This window comes from Chiloscyllium plagiosum, chromosome 16, assembly GCF_004010195.1.
Source record: "Chiloscyllium plagiosum isolate BGI_BamShark_2017 chromosome 16, ASM401019v2, whole genome shotgun sequence".
NCBI classification, from domain to species: domain Eukaryota; kingdom Metazoa; phylum Chordata; class Chondrichthyes; order Orectolobiformes; family Hemiscylliidae; genus Chiloscyllium; species Chiloscyllium plagiosum.
Window position 1 is genome coordinate 59,472,951 of NC_057725.1, and position 25,228 is coordinate 59,498,178.

The following is a 25,228-nucleotide window of genomic DNA, read 5'->3' on the forward strand; positions in this document are numbered from 1 at the left end:
GTGGGAGTTTAGGCGCTGTCGGGGGCGAGTTTGGAGATTATCATGGAGGTGGGATGGGGGGGAGGTTAGTGCTTGGAACTGCTTGGTGTAAGGTGGGAGAATCTGGCGATAGTGTATGGCCGAGTTGGCGAGGTGTTGTGAGTGGATTGGGGTGGGTGGTCACTGAAAGGAGACTAGGAAGGATGTGAGATCTAGGGGCCAGGCTCACGGGAATTGAGCGCCAGTGAGTTTAGCAATACCCTGCCCCTCCTGTGTTCCCAACCCCTCGCTTCACTGAAGTTCGCTTGGTCTTCCCGAGTTCAAACACTGGCCACACGCAAGGAGGCAAAAAAAAAACATCCTGGACTGGGGAAGAGATCAACGCCTCTCTCTCTTTCTTCCCCACCCGCTCAAAATTGGCAACACCATCCAGACTGCCAATCCTGTGGGAGATAAACAGGAGGAAGGAGAGAAATGAAATAAGGGATCACAGGAAGAAAAATAAATGGAGAGGAGGACTGGATTTGGTGGCTGGGGCGAGGGTGGGGTTTGGGGGTGAAGAGTGTAAGTGGTGGGGACAGAGCATATCAATAGGAGTGAGATTGTTAGAAATTGGGCAAAGATTACTCAGGAACATAATGGGACTTGCAGAGGTTGGGCTGTGAGGTTTCATGATGTTCTCTGTAATGACTGGAAAGGAAAAGGAATCTGGAAATTTGGTTTGAAATGTGCTTGAGAACTCCTTTATCCCTTTGCCCTTGAATCAGAATCATTCAAAACTGATTCCAGTTTGAGGGTCCTACTCTACTACTAGATGAGTGGGGTGCTGCTAGTTTCGAAATTGAGGAGAGGGAAGCGTCTCCTTTTAACATTGCCCAGCACCATTTCAGTCATCCTGTGGCACTATTCACAGATTGAAGGGGAAAACAGAACCTTTTATACACATCAGTAAGAGGTAAACCGTTTTTCGGAGGATCTAGTTATATTAAAATTGACTGCTGCAATAGTCTTTTTGGAAACCTTGACACCACTTTTTTCATAAATCAATAACTAGTTGTGTAGAACAACCTTGATGTGTAAATTGAAGGAAGTCTATTCTTAATGCCTCCTCCCTTTTAAACCACCCCCCTCAAGAATGTTGTCCCTCCTGCTGGAGAAAAGCTTGCTTCTAGCCCCTAATCATCCTGTGTAACTAATCCACAGTGGAGCCAAATCCTGCCAACACTGGTATTTTTCACTCTGGTTAGTGATCAGGAATAGAAGCCTTATTTTAACCCAACTGACACCCACAGACCACTCTGGCCCAGTATTGCACTGGGACCACTGCACAGATCAGGGTTTGGAATTTAACACTTTTTTAGCCATAAGGTTAGAAATCAGAAGAGAAGTAAATGAATTAAACTTGATAAAATGAGCAACGAAGTTGAGAATACACTGTTGAAAATAAATCTGGCTCTTTGCAGAATTGTTGCGGTGTTGTTCTTTATTCAGATGTGGTTGAGATATGTTCGTGTAATGGAAAGATTAGCATCTGGAGAGAGCCTTTTCCAATCTCAAGACAGCTAATGACGTACCTCTGTAGTATAGCCATTGTTGTAAAATAACAAATAATTGGAGTTCTTTTTGAGTTTTTGAATGTGATAGGATTGATGCAGTTTAAACCACAACTGAAAAGTGTGTTCATGGTTGGAAAAGCTTTAAAGAAGCACAAATGATCGAGATTTAGATGTACCTCAGTAAAGGAAAATAGATGAGAATGAAAACTTTGAATGCATAGTTTAATTTAGTGAATTAATTGCTAAATGGTCTGTTTTAAAAGAATGGTTACAATTAAAGTCAAAACCATGGTTTAGTAAACAAGCCATTTTAAAATCACTGATACATATTTATCCAACATTTGTCGAATGGCTAGATATACAATTGTTGTGGGTCAAAATGAAATTCAGGCATTTGAATGAGGTTTGGGAATTTTTCTCCCATGTGGGGAAAACCTGACTTTCCACAGTTGGTACTGGGACGTTTGTACAAAACGAGGTCTTCACAGATTAAGAAACTGCTGTCAGAAATATAGTAACTTTCACTTGATTTTAACAAACTTCTAACACCTGAAAAATCCATTGAATCTGTTTATTGCTCTTTTGGTTGTTTGTTTTTGCAATACTTGACAAGTTCTTAGAACAACTTCTAGCTTAGCCAAGATATTAATCTGCTAACCAAATTAGATTTATTTGACAAAGTGCTGGACAGCTAAAACAGGCTGTCGTCTGCAAAAGGAAAATACAAGTTTGAACTGGATCGAAGCAGAACTAACTGGATCTTGTACAAGCTTAATGCTCCTTGCTTCACATTATATGCTAACCGGGAACGTGGAGTTGTTGTCTGGTCCTCTTCCCCTCCCCTGTTCTCCCAATGAATCTCTGAATTGAAACCTTTTTAAAAGATGTTCCACTGCTGTAGTCTGCAGTGTTCTTTGCTTACATTAAATAGAATTTACAGGACACCAGCAGGCCATTCAATCTAGCTAGTCAGTGCCACTGTGCTGGGTTATGTGTCAGATAGCATTGCGACCCAGGTTTAAAGCTTTGAAGATGCCTTTGGTATGTATTGACAGAGCAGTAACAGCATTGTAATGGACAGCATATTTACTTTGAAATCTGCTTTGTTGCATGTAACACAGCACCTTGCACAATGCTGAGACCAGGATTCTTTTAAGGTAAACAAGATAGGGTTGCTTGAAACTCTGTTCAGTAGCTATTGCCTTCCTGTAAGTAACAGCAAATGGCCTGTTGTCTGAATTATTTATGGCACACAAGATAGCTATAATTCTACACAATGTGGCAGGTTTGGACTCCCATTTGGCTTCCAGGGATGGTGGGAATGCCAGCAATTGGTAATAGGTTCAAGGGTCATCAAGTTCTGTGTGAGAATAGGGTTGCTAACTGTGTGATTAAAAGCATTCCTGGAAGTTTCACCCTCTGACTTGCCCCATGTCATTAAATGGCCAAAGTTTTCCTTTCATGATGCACTGCTTTCCCATATCAATTAGAAAGCCAGAATACCCAATACCCAATTGGATGATGTGTGATTGTCAGCCTAACAGCTTTTAATTACCCATTTTCAGTATTTTTGCATGTACTAAACATAAATGTTGGAAGGACTTTTGTTTTAATGTCCCTGTGGTCCTTCATCAGGATTGCTCACAGCAGTGTCCTGAAAGTTGACCTTCAATCTCTAGGAAATCCTAAAGGCTTAGCAACACTTTTTGAGAAGCACAGATGTAGAAAGAAAATCTATAGCAGGACCTTTTGTAGGACATTAATGATTGCCTTCCAGGCTTCTGGGACTAGAAAACTGGAGACTATAACTTGTTCAGCTTACTGTATGAATTGCTACATCAATTGTATAGGGTGGGGGAGTGTTTCCAACTGTCTCAAAGCTGGCAGTAAGTCTTCTAACCTTTCCCACCTGAACAATCCAGCTACAATGATTTAGAAATGTTCAGACCCCTCTTTCTGTTAGGGTTGCCAAATGCCCTTAAGAAGCTCCCATCTGTACCTAAGCTGTTGGCAATTGAGTTAATCCTCCCAGGGGGAGAGTGGTGTTTTCCAGCTACTTCCAGAAGCTATCCATGAATAGGTTTGAGAGATTTCTTCTTCCATTGATCATAGGATGAAGCTGAAATGCTGTAAACTTTGCTGACCTTTGTCCCATGATTGCATCACTACTCTTGGCAATTCACTGGATGGAAGAATTTCCACAGCAATTCAAAGCCATACGTCTTTGTTATATTGTATTGAACCATTACTTCCTGAATCCTTTTGCTGGCTGTAACTAAACCTGGTTTTGGAGAATGATTCCAAACTGCTGAAGGCAGTCCATCAGTGAAGGCCAGTTTAGTGCTGCAGCAGTTGGCCCATTGACTGGGGATAGATTATATGCTTGAAGGTTAAATGTAGCAAGATTACAGTGCCTTCTTTCTCAGTTGTTATGATGAGTTGGATTGCTTTTATGGTTCTGCTCCCATCCTTAGTCATCTTGGGTGGCACAGTGGCTCAGTGGTTAGCACTGCTGCCTCACAGCACTAGCGTCCCAGGTTTGATTCCAGCCTCGGGTGACTGTCTGTGTGGAGTTTGCACATTCTCCCCATGTCTGTGTCAATTTCCTCCCACAATCCAAAGATGTGCAGGCGAGGTGAATTGGCCATGCTAAATTGCCTGTAGTGTTAGCTACATTAGTCAGAAGGAAATGGGATTACTCTTCGGAGGGTCGGTATGGACTTGTTAGGCCGAAGGGCCTGTTTTCCCCCTATAGGGAATCTAATCAATCTCTTAATTTACATAAAAGTAGATTTTGCTTGTTCCTGTTTGTAGCTCCAATCAAGCGTTTGATGCATGAAGATGCTGTAACAGCCATTCAGGGCTTCAGTGCATGTGAGAAACACTGTAGAGTGCTACAAGACCACCCTGATCAAGTACTCGTCTGTTCTTTGTGCTTGCCACGGAATAGCCACATATCCATCCCTTCTCATGTCTGGTCTTTTCATTTCTGCACTCAGTGGGGAGTGTATTTCCTAATAACACTCTTGTTGTTCTGTCCACTTGCTGCTGTTGCATTCTGTGCATCCACAGATACCTAGCTAATCCCACCAAGGGAAGAAAGGCTGGTGACTTACAAAGACAGTTTATAGTCGAAGGACCCGAGACAGGAGACCAACTTAGCAAGGAGAGTTGTCTCAGTGAGAAGGGTACCATATGTCTATGATTTGCAGCTTAGTGTAAAATTAATCCAGTAGGAATTTTGGTGCTTTTGACTATTTTTTGATATGTTGGACAATCTTTTTCATGATTTATATGGCTTGCAGAACTCTGCGATTACATCTAGTTTGCTATCTGGCTTCTGCAACAATAGTAAAGTAGGCAGTCTTGTCAAAAGAATGCAGCTGACACCATGGAGATTTTTTAGATCCAGTCTTTGGGATGATTGGTATAATGCTGGACTTGAACTCCAAGGTGGAAATGTCAGAATATCGGCAGTGTATTTCTGTAAGTGTCTGGGGCATACTCCAGCTGTTTAGTGCCGGTTAGATACCCCTTGAGACCTGCCAGCCAATCACAAGCTGTCAACCCCTCTTTACCACCAACATCACTGCAGGGAGTAGTGGAAGACATCTACCAGAGGGTTAGGATTAGGTGATTGAGATTGGCAGTTGTGTCCGTCCCAACACCCTCCTGCTTGATGCAATGCCTCCCCTACTTCCAAACCCACCTCAGGACGGAATGGGACTATTTGGCACTGCCCTTTTGGCACCGATCACTTGGCCCTGCCGTTTTGGCTCTAAACTGTTTTGGCGCTCATTACTTTGGCGCTGAGCTGTTTTGGCGCCACTTCAGAATTTAAAAAAAGTCTTGTAGAGCCTGTAAGAAATTCAATTTTATTGCATTGTAAAAAAATCTAATTTTTTTTTATTCATTATTTTTAACCTATTCATTATAAAAATGAATTTCTACATTTATCAAATACATATAGATAACCATCATGTGAAAATTTTGGTTTGTCTCTCTTGCTTAGAATGTTTTCAGCCATTTCTGGTATGGGCTCTACAAGAAAATAGAAAGAAAATTGTATCACAGCTTTCCAATGTGAAAACAGAAGGGCTTAAGTATCATCAAGGCAGTAGATTACTATTAACAATTGTTAAATGAGAAAATGATTACAAAACGAGATTTGAATCTACAGCGGGTCATTACAGCTTTGACTATCAACTCTTGCTAGTTGAGAAAATTACATCGGGTCATTAGTCATCCTCTTTAACCAAACAAGACTTTTTTAAAATTCTGAATTGGCGCCAAAACAGCTCAGCGCCAAAGTTTTATGAGCGCCAAAATGGCAGGGCCAAATGATTGGCACCAAAAGGCCGGTGCCAAAACGTACCTGACCCCCTCAGGAAAGCTACAAAATTCCACTCTCCTATTTCCAACTCTGGATTTTAAATAGACTGTTATTTTACACTGACTGAACCAGTGAGTTCTATTATGAACTACAGGTGAGCTAGGTCTGTTAACAGTGTGTATAATCAAATGTGGATGCCTTTCCTCAAGAGTGGTGTTAGGATTTGGAATGCACTGCCTGGGAAAATGGGTTGAGGCAGATTTCGCAGGCTGTTTCAAAAGAGATATATAATTGAAAGTGAGGAATTTAGAGGGTGATGGAGATGGAGCTGGAGAATGGGACTAGCTGGTAGGCAGTTTCAGGAGCCGGTATAGACACAATGGGTCGAATAGCCTCCTGAACTGTCAAATTCTATGATTATAGAGTCATAGAGATGTACAGCACGGAAACAGAGCCTTCGGTCCACCTCGTCCATGCCGACCAGATATCCTAAACTAATCTAGTCCCATTTGCCAGCACTTGACCCATATCCCTCGAAGCCCTTCCTATTTATATACCCATCCAGGTACATCTTAAATGTTGTAATTGTACCAGCCTACACCACCTCCCTGGCAGCTCATTCCACACGCACCACCCTCAGCATGAAAAGTTGCCCCTTAGGTTCCTTTTAAATTTTTCTTGTCTCACCATAATCCTAGTTCTGGACTCCCTCAACCCAGGGAAATGCCCCACGTGATTTTAATAAACTCCTCAGCCTCCACACTCCAGGGAAAACAGACCCAGCCTATTAAACCTCTCCCTATAGTTCAAACCATCCAACACTGGCAACATCCTTGTAAATCTTTTCTGAATCCTTTTCAATTTCAAAACATCCTTTCTCTAGGAGGGAGACCAGAATTGCACATCATTTTCCAAAAAAGGCCTAATCAATGTCCTGCACAGCCTCAACATGACCTCCCAACCCCTATACTCAATGCTGTGTCCAATAAAGGAAAGCATACCAAACACCACCTTCTCTAACCTATCTACCTGTGAATCTACTTTCAAGGAGCTATGAACCTGCACTCTAAGGTCTCTTTGTTCAGTAAGACTCCCCAGTACACTTATCATTCAGTGTACAAGTCCTGCCCTGATCTGCCTTTCCAAAATGCAGCACCTCACATTTATCTGAATTAAACTCCACCTGTCACTCTTCAGCTCACTGGCCCATTTGATCAAGATCCTGTTGTAACCTGAGGTAACCTCCTTCACTGTCCACTACACTTCAATTTTGGTGTCATCTACTAACTTACTAACTATACCTCCTATGTTCACATCCAAACCATATATATAAATGATGGAAAGAAGTGGACCCAGCACTGATCCTTATGGCACGCCACTGGTCACCAGCCTCCAGTTTTAAAAGCAACTCTCCACTACCATCCTGTATTTTCAAGCCAATTTTGTATCCAAATGGCTAGTTCTCCCTGTACTCCATGTGATCTAACCATGCTAACCAGTCTACCGCGAGGAGCTTTTTCGAGCGCCTTACTGAAGTTCATGCAGATCATGTCCATCACTCTGCCCTTATCAATCCTCATTGTTCCTTCTTCAAAAAAAACTTAATCAAGTTTGTGAGACATGATTTCCCACACCCGCAGTCATACTGACTATCCCTAATCAGTCATTGCCTTTTCAAATACATGTAAATCCTAGCGATTTTTGAGAAGATTTGTAGCTCGGCCTGATGAGTTAGTTCGCTGAGCCTGAAGGTCTGTTCTCTGATGCCTCACCACCACACTAGGCAACACCCTTCCTCAGGTGAAGCGCTGGCAGCACTTCTATAATAATTGCAACTACCCCAGTGAAAGTACCTCTACTACAAAGTATACATTTGAGAGCATCTTGAAGGATGGAGCATCTGCAAACCCCAACAACTGGAAATGGATTTAAGTTCTAGTTTGAGGAAAAAATGTTGCAGCAACCGGACTCCTGAATAGTTTACAGACTTAAACAATAACCCATCTCGACCAGTCTCGTATTACAATAGCCGATACTTTCACTTAACCCAGTATTGTTCAATAGAAATCGGTGACTAGTCCGATTAATAACTGTAGACATTTTAGTCATGTAAACTGTGGATTCACTCACAAAATATGGGACCTATATTGCACACGTGTATATTTACTTCAGAAGCATCTATTACTTCAGTGACTGAGGTAACAAATCATTCAGTGATCAGGAAGCACTCAGCTCTTTGTATTTGCTAAAATGTGGTGATACACAAAAGAATTAAAGTGACCATGGTGTGATAATAAGTATTGGCGTCCTATTTCTCAAAACGTAGTCTGACACTAATTATTTTACTGATGAGAAATGCAATTATCCACATCCAAACTCCAATTTAGTCAGCACATGCAGATACCAATTAGCCACATGGCTAATGTATCAGCATCCCCCACTCCACCACAAACTACATTTCTGCTGTGCACATTTCTCTAGCTTTTTTTGGTCTGACTTGCCTTTCAGTCATCTACAAAAAGTGTTAAAATTTCAGCAGATGGATGTAACAAGCTGAAACCTTTTGTAGTTTAGCAGAGTGGTGCTGGAAAAGCACAGCAGGTCAGGCAGCATCCGAGGAGCAGGAAAATCAACGTTTTGGGCAAAAGCCCTTCATCTGGAATAGAGACAGGGAGCCTCCAGGGTGTAGAGATAAATGGGGGTGAGGGGTGGGGGTTGGTGGGGAAGGAGGAGGTAGCAAAGAGTACAATGGGTGAATGGGGGTGGGGATGGAGGTGATAGGTCACAGAGGAGGGTGGAGCGGATAGGTGGGAAGGGAGATAGGCAGGTAGGACAGGAGTACAGGAATGAGAGTTCAATCAAGGCACAAAGGTGACGCCAGCTGTTTCAACCATTTCCAAGAAGGATCCATGTTTCAATGTAATGGCAGTGTATTGAGAGTAGCCACATCGAATTCTAATTTGAACTTGTGCTTTATCAGTGTGGGAGAGGGATCTTCTGTTAATTTTTAAAACTCTTTGACATGTTGCAGCCTTTATCATGTTGTACAGAGACCACCATTGTGATTGGAGGTTTGTATTCTATAACTTAGCTGATACATGGGTGGCACGGTGGCTCAGTGGTTAGCACTGCTGCCTCACAGCGCCACAGTACTGAGTTCAATTCCAGCCTCGACTGTGGAGTTTACGCATTCTCCCCATTTGCTCTGCTTTCCTCCCACAATTCAAAGATATGCAGGTTAGGTGAATTGGCATGCTAAATTGCCCATTGTGTTCAGGGATGTATAGTTTAGGTGTATTAGTCAGGGGGTAAATGTAGAATAATAGGGGAGGGGAATGGGTTGCTCTTCAGAGGTTCGGTGTGGACTTGTTGGGCGAAATGGCCTGTTTTTACACTGTAGGGATTCTGTGAAAGATGAAAGTTCCCCACAGCCTACTGAAATTAATATACATGGTGGTATGTATGGACACAGATTAAGGGTTGGCTAATAGGCAGAAAAGAGAGTAGGAACATAATGGACCATTCTCGCATTGGCAGGCTGTGACTAGTGGGGTATTGCAAGGTTTAACATTAGACCCTAGCCATTATCACAATAATTATTTCAATCTGGGGCCAAAAGTAATATTTCCATATTTGCAGATGATGCAAAGCCAAGTGAGAATGTTTGCTGTGAGGAAGATATAAAACATGTAAAGGAGCATTTGAACATATTTAGTGTTTTGACCAAGATCAGGGCAGTTTTTGAAAACTTGTTGATAGGATGCAGGCATCACTGGTGAGGCCAACAGTTATTGCCCTCCCTCGTTGCTCAGGAGGTAATTAATAGTCTTCCGCATTCCTTTTGGTCTGGAGTCACGTGTAGACTAGGCCAGGTAAGGGCAGCAGTTTGCCTACCTAAAGGACATTTGTGAACCAGATAGGTTTTTATGACCATTGACAGTGATTACATGGTTGTCATTAACGTGGCTTTTTATACTATTTGCATTGAATTTGAATTTCTCCATCTGCCGGATGGGGTTAGAATCAATGTCCCCAGAACATCACTTGATTGCTAATCAAATGATGTTACCACTTCATCAACACCTTACATGTAAAGTGAAAGAAAGAGAGGTTATTTACTTCAGTGGATGGGTAGAGAGAGCGCGTGGGGAGGAGAATAAATGTGCAGTATATTCTTTAAATGTTGAGAGGTTGGAAAATTTAGATGTGCAAAAACAATTGGGTGTCCTTGTCAATAAATCATTGAATAAAGGTATTAGGAAGGCCATGTTGGTCTTTATTACAAGAGGATTTGGGTACGGGAGTAGTGAAGTCTTGCTTCAATTGTGGATGTTTTTAATCAACCTGTCCAGGTACGTTACTACACACCTCTGAAGCAATTGGGACTTGAGTCAAGACCTCCTGGCTCAGAGGTAGGGACACTACTACTGAACCAGAAGAGGAGAAAGTGAGGACTGCAGATGCTGGAGATCAGAGCTGAAAAATGTGTTGCTGGAAAAGCGCAGCAGGTCAGGCAGCATCCAAGGACCAGGAGAATCGACGTTTCGGGCATAAGCCCTTCTTCAGTCCTGAAGAAGGGCTTATGCCCGAAACGTCGATTCTTCTGCTCCTTGGATGCTGCGCTGACCCAGAAGAGGCCCATCTTTTTTTTCTTTGCTTCATTTGTATAAAAGTGTGGTTAGAGAGCACCTGGAATACTGTTGCAGTTATGGTCTCTTCACCTCAGGAAAGATTTCACATAGGGAGTGAAATGAAGATTTACCAGACATCCCACAGCATGCAGGACTGTCTTATGAAGAAAGGCCGGGCCTATATTCTCTGGAGTTTCAAAGGATTAAGAGGTGAAAATACAAAAAAAAAATTAAAACACATAGAGGGATATACAAAACAAATGTTTCCCCTGGTTGGCACAACTTAAAAATAATGGGTAATGCCATTTAGGACTGAGCTGAGGAGAAATTATTTTTCTCAGAAGCTGGTGAATCCTTAGAGTTCTCTGCCCCAGAAGGTACAGCCTTTGACTGTACTTTAAGGGAGAAGTTGCTAACTTTTTGATTATCAATGCATAAGGGGTATGGGAATGGTGTGAGTAAAAGATGTTGCAATTTTTGATTAGGCAAGGTCATATTAAACGGCAGACCAATCACAATTAGTTGAATGACCTCCTCCTATCCCTGCGTTGAGGGATGATTTGATCGCATGTTAATTATCATCTGTTAAACTGTATGTCTTTGACATTTTACTTTGGCCTTAAGATATTTCTTGGGCTTTGAGATAATATCTTGGCTTGGAGAACCATTGTCTCACAGGGTTCCTGACAGTATGTTATGAAAAAGCTCCTCTTGTCAATCTTCTCCTCATCCAAACTTGTGGCATTAAGTGATTCCAAAGACAGACTGATTTGTTTTGAGCAGGACGACCAGTAGCAGGCAGAAATGCTACATTAATATTGATGTTACAATGCCAATCTTATGATTTGTCTCTAATCTTGAATTGTATCTGAAACATGTTTTCAATGGCCAGACTGTAATTCTCCATTATCAGGCCCATGCAAGCTGTCTTATGAAGCTTCTCTCATCAAAATTGCAAGATAGTTCCTCCAAAAAGCAAGCATATCGATGAGTGTAGTGGGACAGTGTGGAAGGCTGAGAGATGGACTGCAAAATGAAATATGTGGAGGATATTCTCAACTTTCTAAGGCATCATAGTATCAGTCGCGATTCAGGGTTCAATTGACTAAATACACAAGATCAGTATTTCTGATGATGGAATAATCCAGGATGAGGGCACATATTCTAGTTTGACCATTGCAAACCAGGAATCATTTGTTTTAATACAATGTTCAATGTCAAGAATAGAATCCTGAGTGGAAGAAATGTTTTTGCATTGCATTGCTAGACATGTGGGCAGGTAGTGCCATGGCATGTGCCTTTGTGATCCACATTGAATTCTTTGTTGACATGAATGAATTTCTCCCCTCATGAGTCTCCAAATCATCTTGGGTGATCTAATAATGGTGAGATTAGTGGGCAAAGTCTGTACGTTAATTTGATAAAGGAAGTTTCATGTTGGGATTTGGATTTTGTTTTTAGCAATGATATTAGTTTTTTGTTCATCAATTTTCAATTTAAACAGACAATTAAGAACTTTCATTGGTTGATAATGGGTGAGTTGGCATGGGGTTGTAAGGGCAAAGGCTGTTTGGGTTTGCACTGGCACCGAATTGGTATAGAGGTTATACAGGGTCTTGGGATGGTGGATTGTGGGTGTATGTTGCCATTGACATGGGTAGAGAAGTTTGGGTTGGCATGGGGCTAGAAAGAATCATGGGTACGTAGGTGTGGGGCTAACATGGATGAGGCTTGGGAATGTTCAGTGAAGCTTTTTATCCAATTTTTTTTTTAACAACTTGGCAAACCCCTGGATAACTGGGCCTTTTCCACAACCTGTCTTCAGGACCATGGCTGCCCCTGAACTCATCCCATTCTCTTGGACAGAACTCCCATTGCACAACCCCTCTCCTTCCCTCCTCCACCCCAAAATAACATTAAAAGTTCTGTGTCAGTTTTTTGGGAATCTGGTTCACAGAGTCAGGATTTCTTTTCAACCCTGCCCTCCAGGACCAAAAAAATCAGACCCTAATTAATTTCCAGTCGCCTCTGACTCTCTCGTCTCAATTTCTCAACTGAGAGAGTTGATGTTTGTACTGATTTATTGGGCAGAATCTCAAGAGGGCAATGGCAAAGAATGTGGCAGCATCGCGTGGGAAGACCAATGGGAGCTATCGCAACATCAGGGGCATGTCCCCTCCAGTAATATGTAGCTTTCCATCCCACCATCATTCGCGATCAAACTGGACACCGTGATTTCTCGACACGAAAGTCGGAACGCTCCTGATGATGTCACCTCGCTGCTTAGTCCAAAGGGCACCTGTGTCTTGGGGCACAATCTATGGGCACCGGCCGGATGCACCCTGTGTCCATGGGTGTTTGAATCTGACATGTGCCAGATTCAACAAACCCTCAAGGTGCATTTCTGATCTACTTATAGAATGTTTCTGCACTTCAATGCTCCATCTGCAACTAGCATTGTGATGCTGCAGTGCACTCAGAGACACGCACCCAGTTCGTGGATTGGACCAAGCTGATTTTCCAGGGCATTCTGCTCGCTCTCTTTGCTGCGCACTCACTTTGAACCTACCCGGAGACTCGCAACATCCCTACCTTGACTTGACTTGCCTTGCCTTTTTCCTTTGCACTTTACCTTTCAAGCAGAGATGGTGGTCCGTTGGTGTCAGTCAAGCTGAGGGGTTGAGCCTTCACATAAGGTAAGGGTAGCCTCTGATGCCAGTCCAGGGGCTTGGACAGCAGCAGTCAGATGTTCGGGGTGGCCAGAATCTGGATCCTCCCCTCAGAAGGGGTGAGGAGCCAAACGTTAGGCATCCCAACAGCAGTTTTGACTCTTTCTGCCCTACTGTGAGCTGTTTTCCTCCTGGAAGGTGAGAGAAGCATCTGTAAAGAGAAATGAAAGTGGGTGGCGCATCCCTTTACTTTTCGTGCTGGTGGATACATGTCCTGAGTGAGTGAGTGGGCAATGCAGAAGATATTGCATCAAGATTAGAGTGGTGCTGGAAAAGCACAGCAGGACAGGCAGCATCAGAGGAGCAGGAAAATCGACGATTTGGGCAAAAACCCTTCATCAGGACGGAGGATATGCAGAGTTGATGATGTTGAGGGTCTGGGTGAGTGAGAGACTATGTTGCAGGCAATGGCGAGAGTGTTAGAGCATGAACCTTAGTGGGAGGTGGGTATGGTCGCAGTGCAGTGCGAGGTATCAGATAAGATGGTGGCACATACGCTGGCGCAGTGGCAAAGGCCATGAACATTCTTCCTACAGAGCTGTGCATTTCTCCCAAGAACTGAGTGCACTGACCGGGTTGGTAACCCTGCCTGATACCTAATAGGACTGATACTTGGCAAAAAAAAAACAGATTGAGCTCACTGTTTGTGGCACTTCCTCACTCTTTAGAACAAAATAGCCACCATTACCTCTTAGCAGATCGATTCCAATTGAAACCACATCCTAACTACCACCTTTTCAGTTTTCATGCTCTCCACCACCAACACTTAGTGGAGAAAGCATGTACCTATTTCAAAATGCACTGAAGTAACACCAAAACAGGAATGGTGGCTCACAGCACTCGGAATCTGGGTTCGATTCCAGTCTTTGGCGACTGTCTGGGTGGAGCTTGCACATTCTCCCCATGTCTGCGTAGCTTTCCTCCGGGTGCTCCGGTTTCCTCCCACAGTGCAAAGATGAGCAGGTTAAATCAATTAGCCATGCTAAATTGCCATGGGAAGTGCTAGCTAGGTGGATTACCTGAGGTCAGTATGGGCTTATGGGGATAGGGTGTCACAAGAATCATTGGTAACCTGTAACTTTAATTCGTTTTTAACCTAATTTTAAATCATCCTTGAGAAACCATTTTCATTCTTAACAGTCTCAGTGGCTACTGCACAGGCACTTCCCCATCACTAACTAATTAAACATATATGTTTTAACATTAGTTAAAAAGAACTGCATTGATATAGCACCTTTCATGAACGTAATCTATCCTGAAGTGTTTAATAGACAATAAGCACTTTTTGAAGTGGAAAGACAATAGCCAGTTTTCCACAAGCTACAAGCTACAAAGTGATAATTAGTTCTTTTGATATTGATTGAAAAATAAATACTCCACAGACTCCAAAGATAATTCTCCTGCACTTCTTTGAAATAGTGCCATTTTGGGTGCTTTATGCCCCACCTGAAAAGCAGATGACAATAGCTTAATGTCTCATCTCACCGAACTGGCAGCTCCACCAGTACAACACACCCTCCAAACTGCAGTGGAGAGTCAGAGGCGAAGAGCATGGCACTGTAATAGCACAGCAGGTCAGGCAGCGGCGTCCGAGGAGCAGCAGAGTTGACATTTCAGGCATAAGCCTTTCTTTGGGAATGTGTCTGCCTGTGCTGAGGAAGGGAGGTTAAGTCAACAACCTGTGACTGTGAGAATACCCTGGTTGATAAAAGATTTACATTGAATGGAATATAGTGACAGCTAAACTCCAGTCTGTTCTTCCTCCTGCCCATGACTGTTTTATTTTGCAACTATGCCCCTCAGAAACCCTTACAATAGAAAAGTGTTAAAACTCGCTATAGAGGAACAGAAGTGGCTGAATCCAAAGGCATCGTTCTGTTCAAAGAAGGTGCTGTGTAATGACCTGAAAAGGCCAATACAGAGGAGCCTCAATTATCTGAAGGATACGAGGTAGGGAATATTTGGTTTGGTTAATTGAATGCTAGTTTAACCAAGCATCTTGCAACCTTGCCGGATAAACCAAAATTCAGATAATCAAATGCCGAATAATCTAGATTGCTCTGCATTGAAAGTCCTCTTGAAATCACCCACCACAGTGGGAAAACAACTTAGGATCTCTAAGTAAGTCTTGCTATTCTCACCCTATGTGTTGCAGTGTGTATCTTTGAAGGTAACTTCGACCTGGTTGTTATCATGCAATAAACCACATCTGGTTTAAGATTTGTGAGAGCTGTTCTGATGGGAATGCTGAGTGGTTTCTCTTCACTAGACCAAGCAGACCCTGTAGAAGCCTACCCTGAAAGAGGATGGTGGTAACAAATCTACCTTTTTCTAATGAGCGATCATTCAGTGTTCTTACAGAATGATGAGCAGCAGGACAGCGTGCTAATTCCACAACAGGTAAGTGAAATTTGAAAATAATTCATAACAAAAACTGCATGGTGAAAGATGTGATATATTCACACACAGCACTGCTTGCGCCATTGAGCACAATGCATAGGTTTGGATCACCCCATTATAAAATATACATTAAACGTGACTGTATGATGTAGAAAGATCAGAAGGATTCCAGCGAAAAAGAGAAAATAATTATGGGGAGAGACCAAAGATTAGAAGGAGGTGGGGGGGGGAGCTATATGATCATACAACTCTACAACAGAAGGTAATGGTTTTTTTGTAACTATGAAGTGTTTTGATTTTGACAGATTTGAGGGTTACTGACAACCACAAGGTTCTTAACAGTGGATTGTTGGGACCATAGAGTATAATTCCATGGACTGTAATTGAGGCTAAGAGCTGAGGCAAGGGAAATTTAGATACAATTTGGAGGCAGAGCAGGATCCAGGACAATGGGAAGTATGTGGGCATGCAATTAGTTGCTCGCTTCTCAGCTGGTGAGCCAGAGAGACTACCACCATCAGGGAAAGGGGGTTATGGGTCGAGACAGGTAAATGGGAGGGTGTGGGGTTTGGGGAAAGGTAGCTGAGAAAGCAATAGGAGGGAGAAGGTGATAGATCAGAGGCTGAAAGTGATGGATGGGTGTGGAGGGCGATGCTAAGTTGGAGGCTTGGAATTGGGATAATGTGGGAGGGGGGGAGGGGAAATGAGGAAACTGTTGAAATCCACATTTATTCTGTGAGGTTGCAGAATTCCAAGGCGGAATATGAGGCATTGCTCCTCCAGGCACGGGCAGTAATGGTTTGGCAGTAGAGGAGGCCCAGGACCTGCATGCCCTTGACAGAGTGGGAGGGGGAGTTGAAGTGTTCAGCCATGGGGCAGTGGAATTGGTGGGTGTGGGTGGCCCAGAGATGCTCTCTGAAATGATCTGCAAGAAGGCGTCCTGTCTCCCCGATATAGAAAAGACCACACTGGTGTAACAGATGTAGTAGATGACATTTGATGGAGGTACAGGTAAATTTCTGACTGACATGGAAGGATCTCTTGGGACCTTGGACAGAGGTGAGGGGAGTGATATGGGGGCAGGTTTTGCATTTCAGTGGCAGGGAAAGGTGCCAGGAGTGGGGTGTGGGCTGATGAGGGGTGTGGACCTGACAAGGGAGTGCGGAAGGAATGGTCTTATCTGAATGCTGATAGGGGTGGAAAGGGAAATGTATCTCTGGTGGGGTCTGTTTGGAGGTGGCGGAAGTGGCAGAGGATAATGCGTTGTGTGTGGAGGTTGGTGAGGTGGATGGTGAGGACCAGGGGGGGTTCTGTCCTTGTTGTGTTAGCAGGGGTAGGGTTCAAGGGCGGTTTTGCGTGAAGTGGAGGAGAAGCGCTGGTGGGCATCATAAACCACATGGGAAGGGGAATTGTGGTCATGGAGGGAGGAGGCCACCTGGGACTTTCTGAGGTGGAATTGGTCATCCTGGGAACAAATGCGGAGGATTTGGGAATAAGGAATGGCACATTTTAAAGGAGGTAGGGTGGGAGGAGGTGTAGTCTAGGTAGCTGTGGGAGTTGGTGGGCTGGTAGTATATGTCTGTGGTTAGTCGGTCACTGGAAACTGAGACAGAGAAGTCCAGAAAGGGGAAGGAGATTTCCGAGATGGTCCATGTGAATTTGAGGTTGGAGTGGAAGGTGTTGGTAAAGTTGATGAGCTGCTCAACCTCCTTGTGGGAGCACAAGGCGGCATCGATACAGTCATCATTGCAGCAGAGGAACAGGTGGGGTTGGTGCCGGTGTAACTGTGGAAGATAGACTGTTCCACATATCTGACAAACAGGCAGGCATAGCTGGGTCCCAGGCGGGTGCCCATGGTTTGGAGGAAGTGGGAGGATTGGAAGGATAATTTGTTGAGGGTGAGGACCAGTTCAGCCTGGCAGATGAGGAGGTCTGTGGAAGAGACTTTCATCGTGGCGGATTGATGTGTACAGGGACTGGATATCCATAGTGAAGATGAGACATTGGGGGCCTGGGAAATGAAAGTCTTGGAGGAGGTGAAGGGCATGGGTGGTGTTACAAAGGTAGATGGGGAGTTCCTGGACTAAGGGGTCAGGACGGTGTCAAAGTAGGGAAGAGATGAGTTCGGTGGGACAGATGCAGGCTGAGACAATGGGTCGACCGGGGCAGTCAGGCTTGTGAATCTTAGGAAAGTGGTAGAATCGGGTGGTGCAGAGTTCACACAGAGGTTGGAGGCTGTGAATGGGAGATCCCCAGAGGTGATGAGGTTGTGGATGGTCTGAGAGATGATGGTTTGGTGATGGAAGGTGAGATCGTAGTCGCAGGGGACAATGGGAGGAAGTGGCCGTGAGTTGGTGCCTGGCTTCAGCAGTGTAGAGATCGGTACTATTGTGCCACGCCCCACCCCTGTCTGAGGGTTTGATGCTGATGTTGGGTTGGAGCGGATGGAGTGGAGGGCTGCGCTTGGGGGGGGTTAGTGGGAGGTTAAATTGAGTGAGGCGGTCAATATCACAGCGGCAGTTTGAAATGAGGAGGTCAGTGGCGGGTAACAGGCGAGCACAGTGTCCAGGTGGATGGTGTGTGTTGGAGGCAGGATAAAGGGTCCTTGGAGGGTGTCTTGGTTGAAAAAGTGGGCGCAGAAGTGGCAGAAGAAACATTCAAGGTCGCAGCGTGTGTAGAACTCATGAAGCTGGGACTGTAGAGGGATAAAGGTGAGGCCTTTACTGAGGACTAAACTGAGGCCTCCTCCACTGCCAAACCATTACCACCCGATACCTGGAGGAGGAACACCTCATATTCCATCTTGGGATCCTGCAACCATACTGGATAAATGTGGTTTTCAACAGCTTCCTCATTTCCTCTCACCCCACATTATCCCAGTCTCAAGCCTCCAACTCGCAACCACCCTCCAGACCTGTCCGTCACTCTCCCTCCCGACCTATCATCTTCTCCCTCATCTCCATCCACCTATCGCTTTCTCAGCCAGCTTTCCCCAAACCCCACCCCTTCCCATTTAGCTCTCAGCCCCGAACCTCAAGCCTCATTCCTGATAAAGGGCTTAGGCCCGAAACATCAATTTTCCGGCTCCTTGGATGCTGCCTGACCTGCCGTGTTTTTCCAGCACTACACTTTCAACTCTGATCTCCTGCATTTGCAGTCCTCACTTTCTCCACCTTCAGGGAAAGCCAGCCACATTTATTTCCGGTCAGGCATTAACTGGTCATCACTTTGCCTTTCCCAAGATGGAGGACTTCTGAGGGCAGAAGTTGCCCCACTGACAGTAACCTGTCATTCATTGATTGGCAGTGCCATTAGGGAGATGATACTCTGGCCTTCCATTGGGAACTGAGTACCTGACAATGAGGTCTTCCTGTGGAAGCTTTCATACAAACGTCTTTGGGCTTCCCATATGATGAAACTCCTGCATACTGCTGGGTGAATCCAGGAGGCATCAGGACAAATGTGTTAAAGAGGGCACTGATTATCCGCAACTGCCTCAATTCATGGCAGAGTAGGAAGGCTACACATAACATTAACCTCTGCCTGGTGAAAACAATTCTTCCTTGTCATAAACCTCTAATGGCTGTGGTTTCTTGTAGTGCAATGGTAGTGCCCCTGCTCTGAGCCAGGAGACTTAGGTTCAAGTCGCACCTACTCCAGAGGTGTGTCCCAATATCCCTGAACAAATTGATTTGGAAAATATCTAACCTCAATGACTCCCACTGAGGAAGAAACGACTGTAACTTCTAAAATTTACAAGGCATTACAGTTTCAGATTGCACATCTTACCACAACACTCCTGTATTTTAGGAACCATAACTATCAACCTCTTATTTATTATCCATATTGTCAATGGAGCTAAAGCCAGTCATTGTGTAAATATTGCCACCACAGATTAGCAGGATTAACAGCATACTGTAACATTTTACATGCTTAATGAATTGACAGTATTGTCTTTGAGAAAGTGGTAGGAAATAATGCAGGTCTGTAACTTGGCTGGAGAGGTAATAGACTTACGTCAGGTACTTTGTGTTTTTTGAGAGAACTGGAGAGTTGATGTAGAGATCAGTTGTGTTTCTTTAACTGGGAATATGACAAGTGATCAACTCCGAAACAATCCAGTGTAAACAGTTGTTTATTGAAGAGCATATTTGCCCTAGCGTCTCAGTTGACTAATTATAATATCGCAGATGAATGTTTGGATGTGGGCTACTACATTGACCTATGCAAAGTTAATGACTTCAAACAAATGAAACTGCAGGTTTTGTGACTAGATGTACGTTTCCTTCTCTTGGCTGAATACAATTATTTATTGTTCCCTGTTCTCAGTGCATCATTTTAGGCAATTCACTGCTAATGTTTCCTTAGGGAGACAGCAGGATGCTTTTGAAATCCATACACTTTGCTTAATGCATGGTCTTTTTATTGTTTGATTTGTTCAATGAATGATTAACCAGGATCTGGAGTTGAAACTGTGGCTGAAGCTGCAATGTAAACTTGCTTTATTAAAATGTGCATGTTACAAATGTTGAGCAGGCTGCAACTTGCAATATCTGCTTTCTGTAAAGACATAAGATTATAGGAGCAGAATTAGGCCATTTGATCGTGGCTGATATGTTTCTCAACCCAATTCTCCTGCCTTCTCCCTGTTAACCTTTGATCCCCTTCCTATTTTGACTCTCTTACTAATCAATACTTTTCAATACAGTCAATGACTTGGTTTGTACCTGAAATCACATTGCCCCTTCCTATGCATTATTGCTGAGGCACTGTTTTCTTGGGTATGGGATTGCTGAGTTGAGTCTGGGTTCTGTCTTTTGGATGCGTAAATTTAATTGTTATGGCACGGGGTAAACCCTCCTGCTTAATTTAAACTAGCAACACAGAAAAGATTTATCCCATGCAGTAATCTGTGAAAATTCAAGAGGCCAAGAACTATTTAAAGCAAAAACTAACAACTTTATTTCTTAAAGTACAGCAGAGAATAATTAACCAACAACTATTTACAACTCCTTCCTCTAACCTATCGTTTACTTGCCCTTCTTTAATACTAGTCCAATAAAACCCCCTGATTAAGCTTTACTGAAAAATTTAAATTTCAAAACCAGCCAGCTGTTGAATGTTCCCTTTTTATATATTCCTCTGTAGATGTGCTCTCCAGGTTGGTAGTGTTGTTATTCTGTGCAAACTCCTTCTCTGGACAGGTACCCCTCAGAGTTCTAACTAGCAGCCTACATCTGTTGGTCTTTTTGCAGTTCTCCCCCAACTGTTTAATTTTTCCAAGTCGTATACCCCAAAGCACTGGCATGTGCCATTGGCTTTTAATAGTGTCAATATACTAAATTCTAACTTGATTGGATCTTGATATTTTCGGGATATAATTTAAACTGATTGGCCTAATTCATTTTTATTTTGTCTCAGGGCAACCGTCTACACTAGCTGCTGAACCAAAAGGTTACATTGTTACCTTATTCAGAACATTTGGTGCTGTATCAGGTAGTTCTGCTCGCTTTTAACCCTCTTAAAGATACAGTACACGTTACACCTTCATAACACCTCCCCCTTAAGAAAAACGTGAACCGTCATAATGAAAAGGTGGCTTCTTTTTTTTTTCTATTCTTTAAACACATTACCCTAACATACAGATAACTTCTTCCCATATACCTGTGTATATGTGTGTATAAAAAACATTTAAATAAAACAAATTGAAACTAAACTTTATCTGTTAAATCCATGATAACGCATCTGCAATTACATTCTTATGAACCGCAACATGTACGATTTTTAAATTAAAAGTCTATATCATAAGAATCCAATGAAATAGTCTTATATTCTTGTCTTTATAGCGTTCTAAGAATATAAGAGGATTGTGATCAGTGTACACCACTGTCTCCAACACATTGTTCGTGACATACACATTTTAATGTTGTAAGGCCAATACCAAACTCCATGTTTCTTTTTTGAATTGTGGAGTATTTCTTCTGGTGGATATTGGTCTTCTTCAAAAAGTAGCCAACTGATAGTTCAATCCCATCCTCTTCTTACTGTAGGAGCATAGCTCCAACTCCTATGTCACTTGCATGAATGGTGGATTTAAAAGGTTTTCAAAAGATTGGTGTAGCTAAAACTGGTTTGATGGTTAATATTAATTTCAAATGGTTGAATGCCTCCTGGCATTTTTCTGTCCACCAAAACTGTTCTTCAGCCAATCGGTTAACAGTGCCACTACACTGCTGAAGTTTGGAACAAACTTCTGATAGAATCCGCTGTGTCATAAGAATCGAAGCACCTCTCTCTTCAAGGTTGGTCATGGAAATTCTTTGATGGATTTGTCTTTGCGTTCTGTGGGGTCAACCTTCCATGACTGTTATGTCCCAAGAAAGTCACCTCTGTTTTCACGAATTCAGTTTTAGTTAAGTTTTGCTTCTGGTAGTCATTCAAAGAGCTCCGCCAGGATTAGTAAAGATCACTACATTGTCCAAATAGACTGCACAGTTTGCTAACCCAGCCACCACTCTGTTCATGAGTCTTTGGAATGTGACAGGTGTGTTCTTCATTCCTAAGATTTTTCCTGCACCATTACTTCAAACAGGGAGTCTGCTAACTGAACCTCAATTCGTTCATTTTTCTCTTTACTTTTCGCGTTGTGCTGCGACTTGTTATAGTAGGATCTGGTTACTACACAGTCTGGGGAAATACCAGGATATTTATGTTTTAACTCTTCAGTTTCTTGGTCTTCCTTGTGCTTCTCCACTACAAAGGGTGACACTCCCACCTTTGGATCCTGCCAAATCAATCCCAAGAGCAAACTGAATTTCGGGAACTGACCCTCGGGTCACTCACTCCCTCTGTTGCTTCCCCAGTCTTGAGTTGGCATTCCAACCTGATCTTACACAGGGGAACGCTAAATTTTTGTCAATCTATTCCACAAATTACCACATTCAGGTAACAGATTAGAACGAGTGCATATTTGCTCTTCCCTTACTATCAGCGACTGGTTTGATCCTGTATCTCTCAAAATTTTAACTTCTTGTTCTTCTCCCCTGTTCTTTCTGTGTAAACTTTACCCACCGAGGTGAATTCTAACTCCATACCCAGCCCCTGCCGAGGCTGTGCACTCTCCTGCGGCTCCTTGGCTCTTCATGGGGTCTCCTTTACTATCTTCACTCCCTTCACTAATGCCACTAGCCTAGATTCTTTTACTGTATCTCGTCCCACAATGCCTTTCTTTAATGACCAGCACTATGACTTTACATGTCCCATTTTACCACCGTGAAAACACCAGAGGCCTATCACCTTCTTTCCACACTCTTGGACTTTTTTTTTTAAAATCTTGTGGTAAATTCTTACCAGTGCTCTCTTCTTCTCTTGGTTTTCGTAGTGTAGGATCCTCCCTTCTCCCATCTTCTATCCCTCTCAGGATGAACTTCTGGCCGGAAGCTTGTCTTATGCACCAACATGTATTCATCTGCTAATTCTGCTGCCCTTCTCAGTTGCTGAACTTTCCGTTCCACCACATGAATTCTTAGCATCTCTGGAAGTGAGTTTTTAAACTCCTCCAGCAAAATCATCCCTCGTAGATCCTCAAAGGTCTGATCTATTTTCAAAGCATGCACCCATCTATCAAAATGACTGTGTATTTAATTTTTGAATTCAACGTAGGTCTGATCTGATTGCTTCTTTGTTTCTGAACCGCTGTCGAAATGCTTCTGGTACAAGTTCGAAAGCACTTAAAATAGCCTGTTTAACCTCTTCTTTATCTCATGACCCCTCATCTGACAGAGTGGCAAATATCTGACTACCACTGCCTACCAGTTTAGTCTGCACTAGCTTTACCCATAAATCCTCGGATCACTCCATTTGCCTAGCCAATTTTTCAAACAAAATAAAGAAGGCTTCAACATCTTTCTCATCAAAATGTGGCAGAGTTTTGACATATTTGTATGTGTCACTACCTTCTCTTTTAATCTCTATCCTGTTAACTTGACTTTGCTGACTAAGTCACAACTTCAAAATTTCAAGTTCTCTCTCCCTTTTCTTCTCTGTCTCTTTGCTCAGCTAAGTGTCTCTCTGTGTGTCTCTCTCTGTCTCTGTGTCTCTCTCTGTTGAGTAATTCCCTTACAATTTCAGCTTTACATTTGTCCTTGGTTAAACCCAAATCTAACTTATTTAATAATTTTAAAAGTATGGCCTTTTTCTTTCCTTCTAAACTTTCTTGGCAAATTTGAGAATCACCTTCAAATCCCAGAACCTCTTTAACAATTTTAAGAGCTATTTCTCTCACTTTTAATTTAATCAACCACAACTCACTGAAATGAAACAAATTGTTTTATTTTAAATATCTAGGACATTAACCTGTAGGTGTTTAAATCTGTTGGGATTTTTCGTACCCCCAAATGTATGAAAATCTATCTAAACCAGTTCAAATCACAAATCCAAGACCCAAATTGTTCAAATCGTGGACAAAAGCCCCCTAAACCACTTAAATCCCAATGACTAGCCCCCAGACTGTTATGTCATGGGGTAAACCCTCCTGCTTAATTTAAACGAGCAACACAGAAAAGTAATCTGTGAAAATTCAAGAGGCCAAGAACTATTTAAAGTAAAAATTAACAACTTTATTTCTTAAAGTACAACAGAGAATAATTAACTAACAACAATTTACAGCTCCTTCCTCCAACCTATCTTTTACTTTCCCTTCTAAATACTAGTCTGATAAAACCCCCGATTTAAGATTTACTGGAAAATTCAAATTTCAAACCAGCCAGCGATTGAATCTTCTCTTTATATCTTTCTCTGTAGATTTGGTCTCCAGGTCAGTGTTGGTTTTTCTCTGTGCAAACTCCTTCTCAATACAGGTACCTTTTGGAGAGTTCTGACTAGCAGCCTATATCTGTTGGTCTTTTGGTAGTTCTCCTCTAACTGTTCAATTTTCTCCAGTCTTATACCCCCAAAGCATTAACTTGTGCCATTGACTTTTAATATTGTCAATGTACTAAATTCAAACTTGATTGGACTTTGGTATATTTTTGGGGTATAATTTAAACTGATTGGCATAATTCAATTTTTTTTTGTCTCCAGGCAACCATCTACACTAGCAGCTGGACCAAAAGGTTACATTGTATCTCATTCAGAACACTTGGTGCTGTATTAGGTATTCTGCCAGCTTTTAACTCTCTTAAAGGTACCGTACACCTTACAACTTCGTAACATAGCGCACGAAGGCAGAGGTAGAGGAGCTGACCGTCGAGAGCAGTTGGAAATCAAGATGGTTTCCACACCCTCTTATGTTATTGTGTCCAAAGTTACCAATTCATTAAGATCGTGTCAGAGAAACTCCAGGACAATCAAACAACTTTAGAGAATGTTTAAAACAAATCTAGTATTAAAATAAATTGTTTTGTTTTCTATTTTGTTTCAGCACTTCAGTAGTCTCAAATGTGTAGAGAATAGGGAACCAAAGAATACTCCGCTGGGTGGGTCATTTGGAAGCAGTGATCGTGTTTTGGTATTTCCATTAGACTGTCCAAGTAAAGTTGGTAACTTTGTATAAATCACTAGTTGCTCTGTGTAACTTCTCACAATCTGTTCATGAGAAGA

At 42.7% G+C, this 25,228-nt stretch overlaps 1 protein-coding gene across 1 annotated transcript in view; it reads left to right on the plus strand.

Moving 5' to 3' along the window:
- The window catches only part of mdka (midkine a), an 83,314-nt gene that overhangs the window by 831 nt on the left and 57,255 nt on the right, over positions 1-25,228 (plus strand). The gene's annotated exons all lie outside the window — the stretch shown is intronic.